Source organism: Mauremys reevesii, linkage group 4 (assembly GCF_016161935.1).
Source record: "Mauremys reevesii isolate NIE-2019 linkage group 4, ASM1616193v1, whole genome shotgun sequence".
Lineage (NCBI taxonomy): Eukaryota > Metazoa > Chordata > Testudines > Geoemydidae > Mauremys > Mauremys reevesii.
The window spans coordinates 60,835,865-60,848,359 of NC_052626.1; positions in this window are offsets into that span (position 1 = coordinate 60,835,865).

Below are 12,495 nucleotides of genomic sequence, written 5' to 3' on the forward strand. Positions count from 1 at the left end.
ACAGGAGGGACATTTTTATTCATAGAAAATCGCATGAAGTTGTCTACAAAGATGATTACAGGTGGTTGATCGTAGCAATCAAGCACTGTTATTGTTTTGTAGCTCATGAAGCTATTTGTTGTATGCACTCCTCTATTGAATCAATGTAAGAAACATTCCAGCTGTATGATATTTTCCTTCTGCTGATCTGATTGCCTTGAATGTATCTGAAATGCACAGAGTCCGTTGGCATGATGGGGTTAAAGGATGGGGAATATGTCCTTTCCATACACAGATGTTTCAGATTGTCCACTTTGAATCTAGATTATTTTGATTTTCAGTTATTAAAAAAATACAAAGCAGTGTGTGTGTCCCTAACCATATACGAACCTCCAACCTCTAGCAGACAGGTAGGCAGGCAGACTTTTTGCAAGTAAAGGTGCAGTGCACCAAACAGAATCATTTAAAAATTGTATTAAGATAATGTTAAAAAAAAGTGAACGGTACAGAGTTTAAGCATAGAAGTTTCTGGTTATCAGGGAACAACATACAGATTATCGAGGATGCAAAGTTGGTTTAAGATCGGGTGGCATAAGGAATACATAATCTGTAATATCCTTGATTGGGGGTTGTCAAGGTTCCTCCCCCACTCTGAACTTTAGGGTACAGATGTGGGGACCTGCATGGACACTTCTAAGCTTAATTACTAGCTTAGATCTGGTAACACTGCCACCATCCAGAAATGTCAGTGTCTGGATCACTTTCTGTCCCCCCCAAAACCTTCCCCTCCCTGGGCAGCCTTGAGAGGCTTTTTCATCAATTTCCTGGTGAACACTGATCCAACCCCTTGGATCTTAACACAAGGAGAATGTAACCATCCCCCCTCCCTTCCCCCACCAATTCCTGGTGAGTCCAGATCCAGTCCCCTTAGATCTTAACACAAGGGACAAATCAATCAGGTTCTTAAAAAGAAAGCTTTTAATTAAAGAAAGAAAGGTAAAAATTATCTCTGTAAAATCAGGATGGAAAATACTTTACAGGGTAATCAGATTCATATAGCCCAGAGGAACCCCCTCTAGCCTTAGGTTCAAAGTTACAGCAAACAGAGGTAAAATCCTTTCATCAAAAAGGAACATTTACAAGTTGAGAAAACAAAAATAAGACTAACGCCTTGCCTGGCTATTACTTACAAGTTTGAAACATGAGACTGATTCAGAAAGATTTGGAGAGCCTGGATTGATGTCTGGTCCCTCTTAGTCCCAAGAGCGAACAACCCCCAAACAAAAAACACAAACAAAAGACTTCCCTCCACCAAGCTTTGAAAGTATCTTGTCACCTTATTGGTTCTCTGGTCAGGTGTCTGCTCAGCCAGGTTTACTGAGCTTCTTAACCCTTTACAGGTAAAAGAGACATTAACCCTTAACTATCTGTTTATGACAGGGGTAAAAGGTTGATGGGTCAAAGTACAGACATTGAGATATGGGGGTATGAAGTTCATAAAGTGGCTATGTTCGGGTGTGGAGTATAATGAGTGGATATGATGATGAGGATGGATTGACCCTCATTTGGTGAGATTTAATGTTCAGGGAGTTTATGGTTCCAGTTCATATGATCCAATGGAGAAAGTGTCTTGTTCCCTTTCTCGTAGTCGAAGAACAATGTCACTCTGGCTCACACCTCTTGGTACTGTCGGTGGCCGGCGATGTGCTCGATGTAGATGTCCCTGTACCATCGGATGGTGTCTGAGACCATGAGGTGCCGCATGAGCCATGTGTAGTGTCGACTGATCCCGCAGGTCCGCAGCACTCGCTCATTGCAGGGGTCCCAGGTGCCCAGGGCTCCAACGATCAGGGCGTCCATCTACACCTCGTAGCCCTTTGCTCTCACGGTGTCGGCCAGGGGGGCGTACTTTTCCAGCTTACGAGCTCGGGCTTCATGAAATGCCGGGGTCCTGTTCTCAAAGGAGACCATGACATCGATGAGGATGATCTTTTTCTGGGCCTCGTCAGTGACGATGACGTCAGGTTGTAGCTGACTGTCGGTACCGGGGATGGTGCAGTTCACGGAGATCTCCCCCAGGTGTGGTGCGATGGCTTTCACCAGGCGGTTCTGGATGGCATTGTGGCGCAGCTGCCAGGCTCTGGAGTGGGGTTTTCAGCTGCACAGGACGTGGGGCCGGGTCTCGTTGGAGTAGCCGCACTTCCTGCAACGCTTGTCTCGGTTCCTGTGGTGGATGGCTCCGTTGAGCGGGACGCAGTTGAGCTGGGCACGGTGGATGAACCGCCAGACAGCGAAGTGGGTGAAGCAGCCCCCAGCGTGGAAGTGGTTGCTGGTGTCCCACTTGCTGGTCAACTCAAAGGCTTTACCCTGGTCCGGTTTACGCTTCAGGGTTTCCACATACAGCGAGTGGATGGCGGCCTGCAGGGTCCTCTCCAGCAAGCCCCTGGTGCTCGGGGTGACGATGGTGTTGTCGTCAGACCTGATCTGTGGCACCTGGACTCTCAGCTCCTGGCACTCCTCGCACCACTCCCAGGGGCAGCCGATGCGCTTCCTCAGGCAACGCGTTGCGTTGCGAGTGCGGGACCACAGTGAAGTGATGTCGCACCCATCCTGTCCGAATTCCCCATCCAGAGAGCGTCTCGGGAAGGTGATGATGTCTTGGTTGGAGGGGGCTCTGCTGATCTGCTTCTCTGTTGCGTCATGCAGGGCATTCACTGCGATCTTTACCGTGGCGTTGGGACATGTCAGCAGGCGGAAGCAGGCACTGAGCTGACGGCGCCCCTGCACACTGACCAGTCTGTGATCCTTGCTGTGAGGCAGCTGGCATACAGCTTGTAGATGGTGGAGCAGAGTGAGATGGGCCTCCACTTGCCAGGGTTGTCTCGTTCACCTTTTTTCAGGATGAGCGCAGTCATGGACTTTTTCCAGGAGCGGGGAATGTGGTGGAACTGCTTGTATTTGTTGAAGATGGCAGCAAGCACCAAGCAGCCGAGGTCTCGCTTCTTCATCAGGTGGTAGCGGATGCCATCTTTTCCAGGGGTGGTGTTTTCGGTCTTCGTCAGCCTCGCCTGCACCTCCTGCGGGGAAAAATCTCTCTCCAGGTCCTCTGTGAGGTCAAACCGGGGTAGTGGGAGAAGGCACTCTGGGTGCCGCAAGTTGGTCTGGGCCTCGTGATCAAACACATCCTTGAAGTAAGAGTAGAGCCCCTCGGGCTGAATGGCACAGTAGGAGGAGGTCCCGTCGAGGATCTTCCTCATGGTTTTTGTCCGGTTCATCTTGTATAGTTTCTGAATATGGGATGCAGCCGCTGGATTGTAGTGGTGGCTGACATCCCCTCTCCTATCTTCTCTGGCGGTGTTGTTACGGCTTGGCACAGGGAATCTGCGAGTGGCCCGTGTGGTCTCCTGGGGTTCCCTCCTTCTGGTTGTAATTTCCGCAGACAGTTCTGCGGTCAATTTGCCCATCAGAGTGTCGAAGTTCTCGAAGTCCTCAGCCTTTGCCAGCTCGTCCATTCAGGCAGATTGCCATGGCGTGGCGACCCTCGCTCGTGGCCATTGCTCCTCCTGCTGCATTGTCTCCACAGGTTCAGGTGCTGTGGGGACAGTCTGTGGCCTTGTTGTCTCTCAGACTGGGGGGCGGTGTTCAGGTGGTTCTTGGGGTGGCGGTCCTGGTGCGGTGGTAAGGGCAGCTCTTGGTGTCTCCGAGGCAGCACTGGATCTTCCGGGAGGGAGTGGGGTTCTGGAAGCACTGGTGCTGGGCTTTGGGGAGGTACAGTCGTGTTTGGAAGTGCTGGGAATGGCTCTGGTTCTTCTGTGGGTGGTATCCAGCTGGGGGGTCCTCGGTGGGGCATGGGGTTTTTGGCGGTCAGAGGCTCGTTGGGTAATCTTGGAGGGAGGTGTTGGGTCTCGCAGGGGCGGGGTCCAGCTGTGGGATCTGGAGGCTGCGGGAGGCTCCTCCGTTGGCTGGGTTTCGCCGTGTGGCCTGGGGTCGGTGTAGTTGCTCCTACGGCAGGGTGGCATGAGGTTACCTGTGGGGGAGCACTGCCCCGTCTTGTATCCGTGTTGTGCCAGATGGTTTCTATGAGGTCGCTGAGATGTCTGGTGAGGTGTTGACTTGTGAGGTGGTGGTGATCCCCCTTGCAGGAGGGTCCAGCGTGGGGATTCTGGAGACAGGGCTGGTTCTGTTGGTGGCATTGTCAATCCTTGAGGCAGGGGTTGTGCTTCCCTCAGTTGGCGGTTGGTCCCCCCTTACCAGCTGTGACTCTGGGGATGCTGGCTGGGGTGCTGAAGCTGGACCATTGGTGGGGGTCACAGTTGGAACCCTCAGGGTTTCAGTGGGATTCACCTTTGCAGTCATGAGGGGTCCCTTGCATGTGGTTTGATGGAACTTACATTTCTTTTGAGTCTCAAAGGGTAGATCGCAGTGGCTACTCCGGAAAGCAATCCGTTTGTTGTAGGTCTTGCAAATGTGTTTGCTGAGGGCCCTGAGGATCTAGACTCCATGGACGGGGAGGCAAAAGGGGCAGAGGAGGAGACCTGTAGGGAGCGGGTACTGGAGGTAGATGCAGCTGTTTTCCCGTGCCTCACCCTCTGTGGGGCAGACCCCTGTTGTGCTGGAAGGCTCACCAGGTGATTCCTCTGGGTCTGGTAGGGGCGCTGGACTCACTGGCCACGATGTCTCTTTGCCCGGAAGGACAGCGTGCGGCATCAAGATCCTGGGCTCTGGAGTGCATTCCTCTTTGAGCGGCCCTCCTCCGGACAGCCGGGTGGTAGGTAGTTTCGGGGTCTGGGGTTGAGGAGGTGGTTCCTTCTGGAGCATGCCTCTCTGGAGCAGTGAGGCAGTGATCAGCATCCTGGTCCTGGGTCATCGGGTTGTGGGGTGTGTCCTCTGGTAGCAGCCTTCTCAGGAGCAGCAGGGCAGCGCTCAGCATCCTGGTCCTGGGAAGTGGGAGAGGTTCTCCAGGGGTCCTCCTCCTGAAGAGCTGGTGAAATATTCTTGCTCCTGGATGTGAGGTCCCGAAGAGCTGTCCTTCTGGTGCTAGGTTTCCCTGCAGAGATATCCACAGGGGTTTTCTTCGGCCAGGTGCTGATTTTTTTCATCCTTGCTGGTGGTCCGGGTCTTCCATGAGGCACCAAGGGTGGTCTTCGTGATAGGCTTCCACTGAGCTTTCTGAGAAGTAGAGGATGCAGGAGCAGCAGCGGCTGACGAGAGTGTAGTTGAGGGTGAGAGAGAATTTTCTTCCAAAATAGCAGCAGTGGAGTATATCTTCAAGGCAGCATCATTTTTTTTTCAAAAATGGCAGCAGGAGACTCCATCTTCAGGACAGGTGTTGTAGATGTCCATCAGAAGAAATTAAACTGATAAGAACAGACACTGCACTTTGGGCTTAGCTCCAAGGAGCGGAGAAGTGGAGGGCTGTGGCTGGGGAAGCAGCTCCCAGGCTGATTGGGGAAGTAGGCACAGCTGGGAGCCAGGCCCCAAACAGACCACAGCCAGCCCCTATAAAAAGGCTTTGAGCCAGGAGCACACAGTCTCTCTCTGCCTTCAGAGAGAGAGAGAGGGGCCTGGCTGCTGGGAAGCTCAGGTTGCCTAGAGGGAGGTAGGGCTGGGGAAAGGCCCAAGGGTCTGAGGAGCTCCAGGCTGCAGGGCCTTGTCCATGGCCCCATAGAGGCACTAGGTTGCAGAGGAAGGCAGCAGGTCCAAATCCTTCTTGCCAGTGATGAGTGGCTTATACTGCAGTCTGCCCCAGGGAACAGAGGCTAGTCGGAGACTGGCAGTAGCCTATGACTGAGGCGAGGTGGGCATAGGGGTGGGGGTTCCCCTGGGTGGGGAGACCCTGAGAGTGAGGGGTTACTGCCAGAGAGGCAGCACCCCAGAGAAAGGGGCACCGGGGTCCTGGGAGGGATATGGGGCCAGTGGTAAGGTGGATCACTGGCCTGCAAAGGGCGCTCCGGAAGCTGGACGAGCTAATTCCCAACAGAGACCAGGAGGAGGTTCCGCAGGGGTGACTCCCTGCATGTTTACCGCAACCTTAATTAATTTTTAATAATATTTGTGTATGTGGGAATAATAATAATAATAGATGAAGACTGAATAATGACTTCTTGTTCAGACTCTCTTCAATGGAAAGAAGAAACTTTCCAAAGCTAGACAACTGTGATCAGCATGATCTGGATGGTAGTTCTTCTGGCTGAATGGAGCAGCTTTGATTGTTCATTACTACATAAAAGTTTCCTCTGACCAAGAAATAGAATACTAAACAAGTCTTGCCTATACAAGTTATGGATATTCAGTACAAAACTAGAGTCCTCAATGCACCAAAGCAAAAGGTTTGAAAGATATGGCGATTTGAAATTAGCCCTGCACCTACTAAAATTCTTAATTTAGAACACTGATGCTCACATAGTTCCAAAACTACCAAGGTTCACAACCTCAAGTTTCTCTTGTTTTGTTGATCTTGTGGAGGCCTAACGTGTGAAGTATGTTCGAAGAAATTCAGACTGCAGTCTGATCATTGTACATTTCTCTCTAATACAGAGGATTTAATGGATATATAATACACAAAAAACGTCATTGGTTTAAACCCACTATGTTCTCTCCCAGCTGTATCTTTCCCTGCTCATTGTGGCTGAAGGAGCAGAGCATATGTACTCTTAGGTAGTTTAACTTGTCATTTACTTTTGTGGTTTTGAGTCAGGTATGTGAACCAACCCTAACTGCACAAACAATGACGTTTTTTGTGTATTATATATCCATTAAATCCTCTGTATTAGAGAGACAAGGTGGGTGAAGTAGTATCTTTTATTGGACCAACTTCTGTTTGGCAAGAGAGACAAGCTTTTGAACTTACACAGAGCTCTTCCTCTTCTTTGTATTAGGGCAGTTTTGTGTGTGTAAGTGAGTGATTCATGCTAAGTTAATACTAATAAAACCTTGATATTACGTTATACTTTTGGCTACACAGTACAGGTTTTTAAAAATATTTTGGAGACTTAGTGACACCAGATCCTCAGCTGGTAATAACTGACATAGCTGAAGATCTGGTCCTTTAAGTTTTGTAAGGTGTATTATTTATCATGTCCCTCTGTAGATGATCCTTTACTTACCTTGAGCCCAGGCCATGGAGCATTTGAAGATAAGGACCAAGACTTGAACTTGATTCAAAATTCTATGGGAAGCCAGTGCAGAGAGCAGAGGATGGGTCTGATGTGCTCATGGGAGTCTGTGGCGATATGCTCCAGATTTTTTTACTCATTCGAGTTTTCTAAGCGTGGAAGAGTTCATGCCCAGCTATATTGCATTGCTGTAGTCCAGCTGAGGGGGGATGAAGGCATGAATAACTGAGGCCAGGTCTTTGTCTGCCAGGATGCGACGAATATCCTAGCCAAGCAGAGATGGTAGAAAGTGTTAGTCACGGCTGTTGCAATGTGAGAGCTTGGCATCAGTGAGCAATCCAAAAGTACTCTTAGACTATGGACTGAATTGACCACTTATGAATGTGAACTTTCAATCAAAGGAGACTGCACTGTGACTTCAAACTCCTCATATTTTCCTTTGCCCACCAGAGAAACATCTAAAATAGTTCTAAAATACATCTGGGTGTTGTGATTTTTGAAAGGCAGCTATCTTGCAAACTGCCAGGGCTAGAAATGAATGCTCTATCCGATTAGCTTGGAATCCCATCTCTGACTTGAGCTGAGGAAGATTGTGATGGGGTATACTGGACCAGAAGGGGTTAAAGAGCAGTACTAGGCCCAATAGCCCCACCCCTCCAACCCTGCAGAGCATTCTCCAACTGGAGACAGGTATAAAAAATTAGCCTCTGTGCTCAGAAGGGGGACGCTGGGGAGAAGTGTACACCTATCCCGAAGGCTCCTGGGCAGAGAAGCTTCCCTGATGGAACAGGAATATATGTTCAGCCCAATTGGGGCAGACAGTTTGGTTTCTTTTTCATTTTCCTTTTCTGGCACCAGAAGCTGATAGAGTGAAGCAGCACTGGGAAGTGATGCAGGGAAGGTAGCTAAGAGGGCCCCCTGGAGACCAAATGCTGCTGATCCACCTAGGGCCCTCCGTCAGAGCTCAGTTGATTGGGTGGGCCTGAGCTTCCCTACCTCTGCCCCCATAACTGGGTAGGCACTAACCAGTAAGAACATAAGAACATAAGAACGGCCGTACCGGGTCAGACCAAAGGTCCATCTAGCCCAGTATCTGTCTACCGACAGTGGCCAATGCCAGGTGCCCCAAAGGGAGTGGACCTAACAGGCAATGATCAAGTGATCTCTCTCCTGCCATCCATCTCCATCCTCTGACAAACAGAGGCTAGGGACACCATTCCTTACCCATCCTGGCTAATAGCCATTTATGGACTTAACCTCCATGAATGTATCTAGTTCTCTTTTAAACGCTGTTATAGTCCTAGCCAGTACATCACCCAGTCCATCAAGGACACAGATGTTTTTGATAATGATTGCTCATTGCAACCTCTTAGACGTGTCACTGGTCTAAGACCTCTGGTCTTGGGCTGCAATGTGGAGCTAACAAGCAAGGTTATCTGTAATAGTTGACAGAAACTGGCTGCCAGTAAAATTCTACCTCTGAAAGGTGAGCCAGGGCAGGAGCTGTGTTCAGATACAATAACTTTTAGAAAATGCATGGTTCATCCATCGACGTTTCTCAACATCTCTGACTTGCATTTGACTCTGACTTGTCTCTTCAGGGACACAGGATTGTTCTCCATAATGATACTCTCAGGCCTCTTTCTCACATTCACCAAGTGGACTGTGAAAAGCTGGCTCACAAAGCCTCTGAGCTCCACAGAGCAGCCCAGACCTGCTGATATAAACAGAACCATTTTTCTTTTCTATCCCATTCACTGACCCTCCCCTTCAGTCTTGAAGTGGTTCATATTACCAAGGAAAGCTAACAGTAAGAACTCACATTACTCTGGATTCACTGGACTCGGGCAGGGCAAAGGGGATCCTGTATTTCTTTATTGGCAATTTGGCAGCCTCTAAAATGTACAAACCTGAAAAGGAGGAAGTTAGAGATCACTTTAATGCTCTTTTTGAATTGATTGCATTGCCTGGGGTCCCTCAGAAATCCTTACATAGGTCATATATCTTGAGATGGGCCTGAACAAAATCCCCAGATACAAACACCCTGAACTTTGTGGGATGTGGGGGTTCAAAATTCAAACCTGGGTCTGCACATGACCTCCTATAGTTATAGATTAAACCAAAACCCCAGATTCAAGCAGTCCAAGGCATGTGAAATTTGGATCCACATCCAAGTTTTCCAGTTTTACCCACATTCACATAGAGCCACCTGGTGGTGAATTATAGTCTTGGCAGGAATTAATACATCTGTTAGATGTAACACCTGTGAACTCTTTAATTCTTTCCCCACAAAGCTGACCTTTTCTTGTCTGTAGTGTCTTTCATTACAGGAATGTAATACTGGCTCTCTCCCTTGGAGCTATGACTCATAGGGTTCACTTCCAACTAGGTTACTTGTACTTCTGATTCACCCTGTTTTCTTCCATTTCTAAAGTTTGCTCTTTTCCTTTCTGGGCTTGTCACTCCCTGATTCATATGAAGGGATTATTTCGTAAGACAGGTAAGTAGGTCTTCTGTGAATTTGAGCATTTCAGATCACTCATTAAGTTCTTAAATGATCATTGTGTCCTACCTGTACGGAAACCTGTTCTGCAAGACCTGAAAATAACTAGTGACTAACAATTACACACCCTAATTTTCTTTTGTGTGCTTAGGTTCAAAGATTCACTGTTTTATCACCACTAGCACAATTTTTTGAAGATATTTAACATTTTCTCTCTTTGAATTTTCCTTTACCATCTAGATCCTTGCATGGGAGCTAGAAAGTAAACTTATGCAACATGTTGAAATATTTGAATATATCTCCTGTTGATTCTCTGTTTATGCTGTAACTTTGTGATCATTTGCATCAATATACCAGATACTAATGTCATAAATATTTCACTGCTGCTGTTATGTTCAAACAATGTGTTAGCTTCAGGAACCCCTGTGTCTGGATATCAAGGGGAAAGGGTATCAATGGGAATAAGACAAACCCTAAAATGACCCCAAAGATTGTGAGGGATCTGCAGTTACCAAAATGAAAAAGGAACAAAACAGAGAAACTGCATTTCACTTTACTAAAGCCATGTCAGCCACAACATTTCCATTTGTGAAGTATGTTCTCTACATACAGAGATGTATCCCAACTCCATTTGTGTTTGATTTTGTAACTTTTGGATAAAGGGGGATTCCATTTCTCTTCAGCTATGCATGGAATAAAACTCAGACTACAAGTAGGAGTTTTTAAAATCACTAGATTGAGAGGGCGGGGAAGGGGAAATCAGGCCAAACATATGGTATTTTTTTCAGGCTGTCAACAGCATTGACTGGGGAATTATTACTTTTTCCCTACCTAATCTTTCTCTGGCATTCCTAACAGGATCAGGTAGTCTCCTTCACTTCCTGTCATAGTGCGTGCAGCCTTGCAAAATTTTACTTACCCGAGGCAAATGACTTTTTTTTGATGGGTGAGTAAAATATCCTTAGGTTTTTTCATTATCTTCTTCATCATGGTAAAGGGCAGGTGAGCAGATTTTTGTGGTGGGGCTTGTAAGTTTACATGGAAATTCTGAAAGACTGTTATAGTGATTGCTAATTATAAGGACAAGTCCTACAGGCTTTACTCATGTGAGCAGTACCATTGAAGTCAATGAGTCACATCCTCAGCATTGGCTATTTGGTACCTTGCACAGCTTGGAGAGGCAACAAAATAGCAAAAATGATTGTGAGCCAGCTGTATCTCCATGACCTCTTAGCTGTTGGACACTCATCTGGTCCCAAGGAGCAATTTAGGGGCCTCAGGGGTTCTTCAAGGTGCGCCAGCTGCAGCAGCTCCCAAGGAACTGTTCTAGCAGCAGGAGATCACCATAATGCAGTGCTCTGGCCCTGGCTCTTTCCCCTGCACCATAGAGGGGTGGAGAGGGATGGCATGTAGAACCATCTATGCTGGCTGTATGACATGCTGGGATTCACCTATGCCAGGGAAAATCCCAGGTAGCTGGTTAGGCTGGCTCTAAGCCTGCTTTGCACTGGTAAAGCAGTGGCTGCTGTGGTATTGTAGCTGACACGGAGCTGTGTGATCTCTGCTTTGGACAGAGGCAGAAGCCACCTAAGTTAATCCATTCTGGATGTTTTGGTACATTTTCTTTCTGTCTTAGCCATAATTTCCTTTGAAAACCACAGTGTTAAGAGAATTGCTATGACAGAAGATTGCTGGCTGCATTCAAGATTTTTTTTCCCCTAGGGCTTAGGTTTTGGTTTAGGGTAGCAGCATTTATTTTTTTACACCTTTTTGATATTGGACACTCATGAACTATCCAAGGTGCTGAAATGAGGTTCAAAGCTCCATGAGTATGAAGCGGCAAAAGGCTGCCAGAATAAAAAAGAACTCTCTGTGGAGCTAGCTAAAGTGAAGCTTGAGTTGTTTTTTTTTTATGATCCTTAGAGAACAGATATAATTATCCAGTGGCAAAGGAAAAAACATTCAGTGGCAGCTTAAACGGCAGCTTAGTCCATAGGATGTGGCCTGCCACCATGTGCCATGAAGTGTCCATCTTATGATCCAGAGTGTTTAATAGCTTTATATCTTTTATAGCAAGGAGACATTGGCTCAGATTCACCACAGACATAAACAGGTACAACCCTATTGCTCTCAATGTATTGGCACAAGCTTATGTCAGTAGTGAATTTAGCTGACTGTGTACAAGATCCCTTTTCAACCACTTTCTAATCATGCTATTCCCCTTTGTGAACTTCAGTCTTTTACTAGATTTTCCATCCATCCTGTATTCCTGGAAACTATTTGATTCCCTTGAGGATGAAGCCAAGGTAATGTTTTATCCAACACTTCTCTATTTCTTTAAAGTCTATTCAGGCCTGGTATAGGCGGCTGCAACTCCCATTGAAGATACTAGGAATTGCACTCACATCAGAGCTGAATTTGTTCCTGTGACTTCAAGTGAAGAAAACAGTCTAGGTGCTTTTCAAAGGCAAGTAAATATTAATATTAGAGCTTGTCACAAATGTTCAAATTTTGACATCCTCCCCCCCCACCCGAAAATGGGCAAAATGTTTATATTTTTTCCAAACTATGCATCCTATTTTTAAATCTCTAATTATTATCCTTATTTTAAAGACTGGGAAACTGAGTGGAGAGAGTTTAAAGCCTAGATCCTCAAAGATATTTAGCTGCCTAATGTCCATTGAAATCAAGGGGAGTTAAGTACCCAAATATCATTGAGGATCTGGGCCCAAGTGACTTGCAAAGGTCACACAGCAAATCAGTGAAAGAGCTAGAAACAGAATCCAGTTTTCCTGTCAACTACTGGTCAAACCATCAGAGTGCAATGTAGTTGTTTGCACAAATTGGACAAATGCATGTACAAGTAGGTAGTTAGGCATATGCAGATAAGGACGCTCA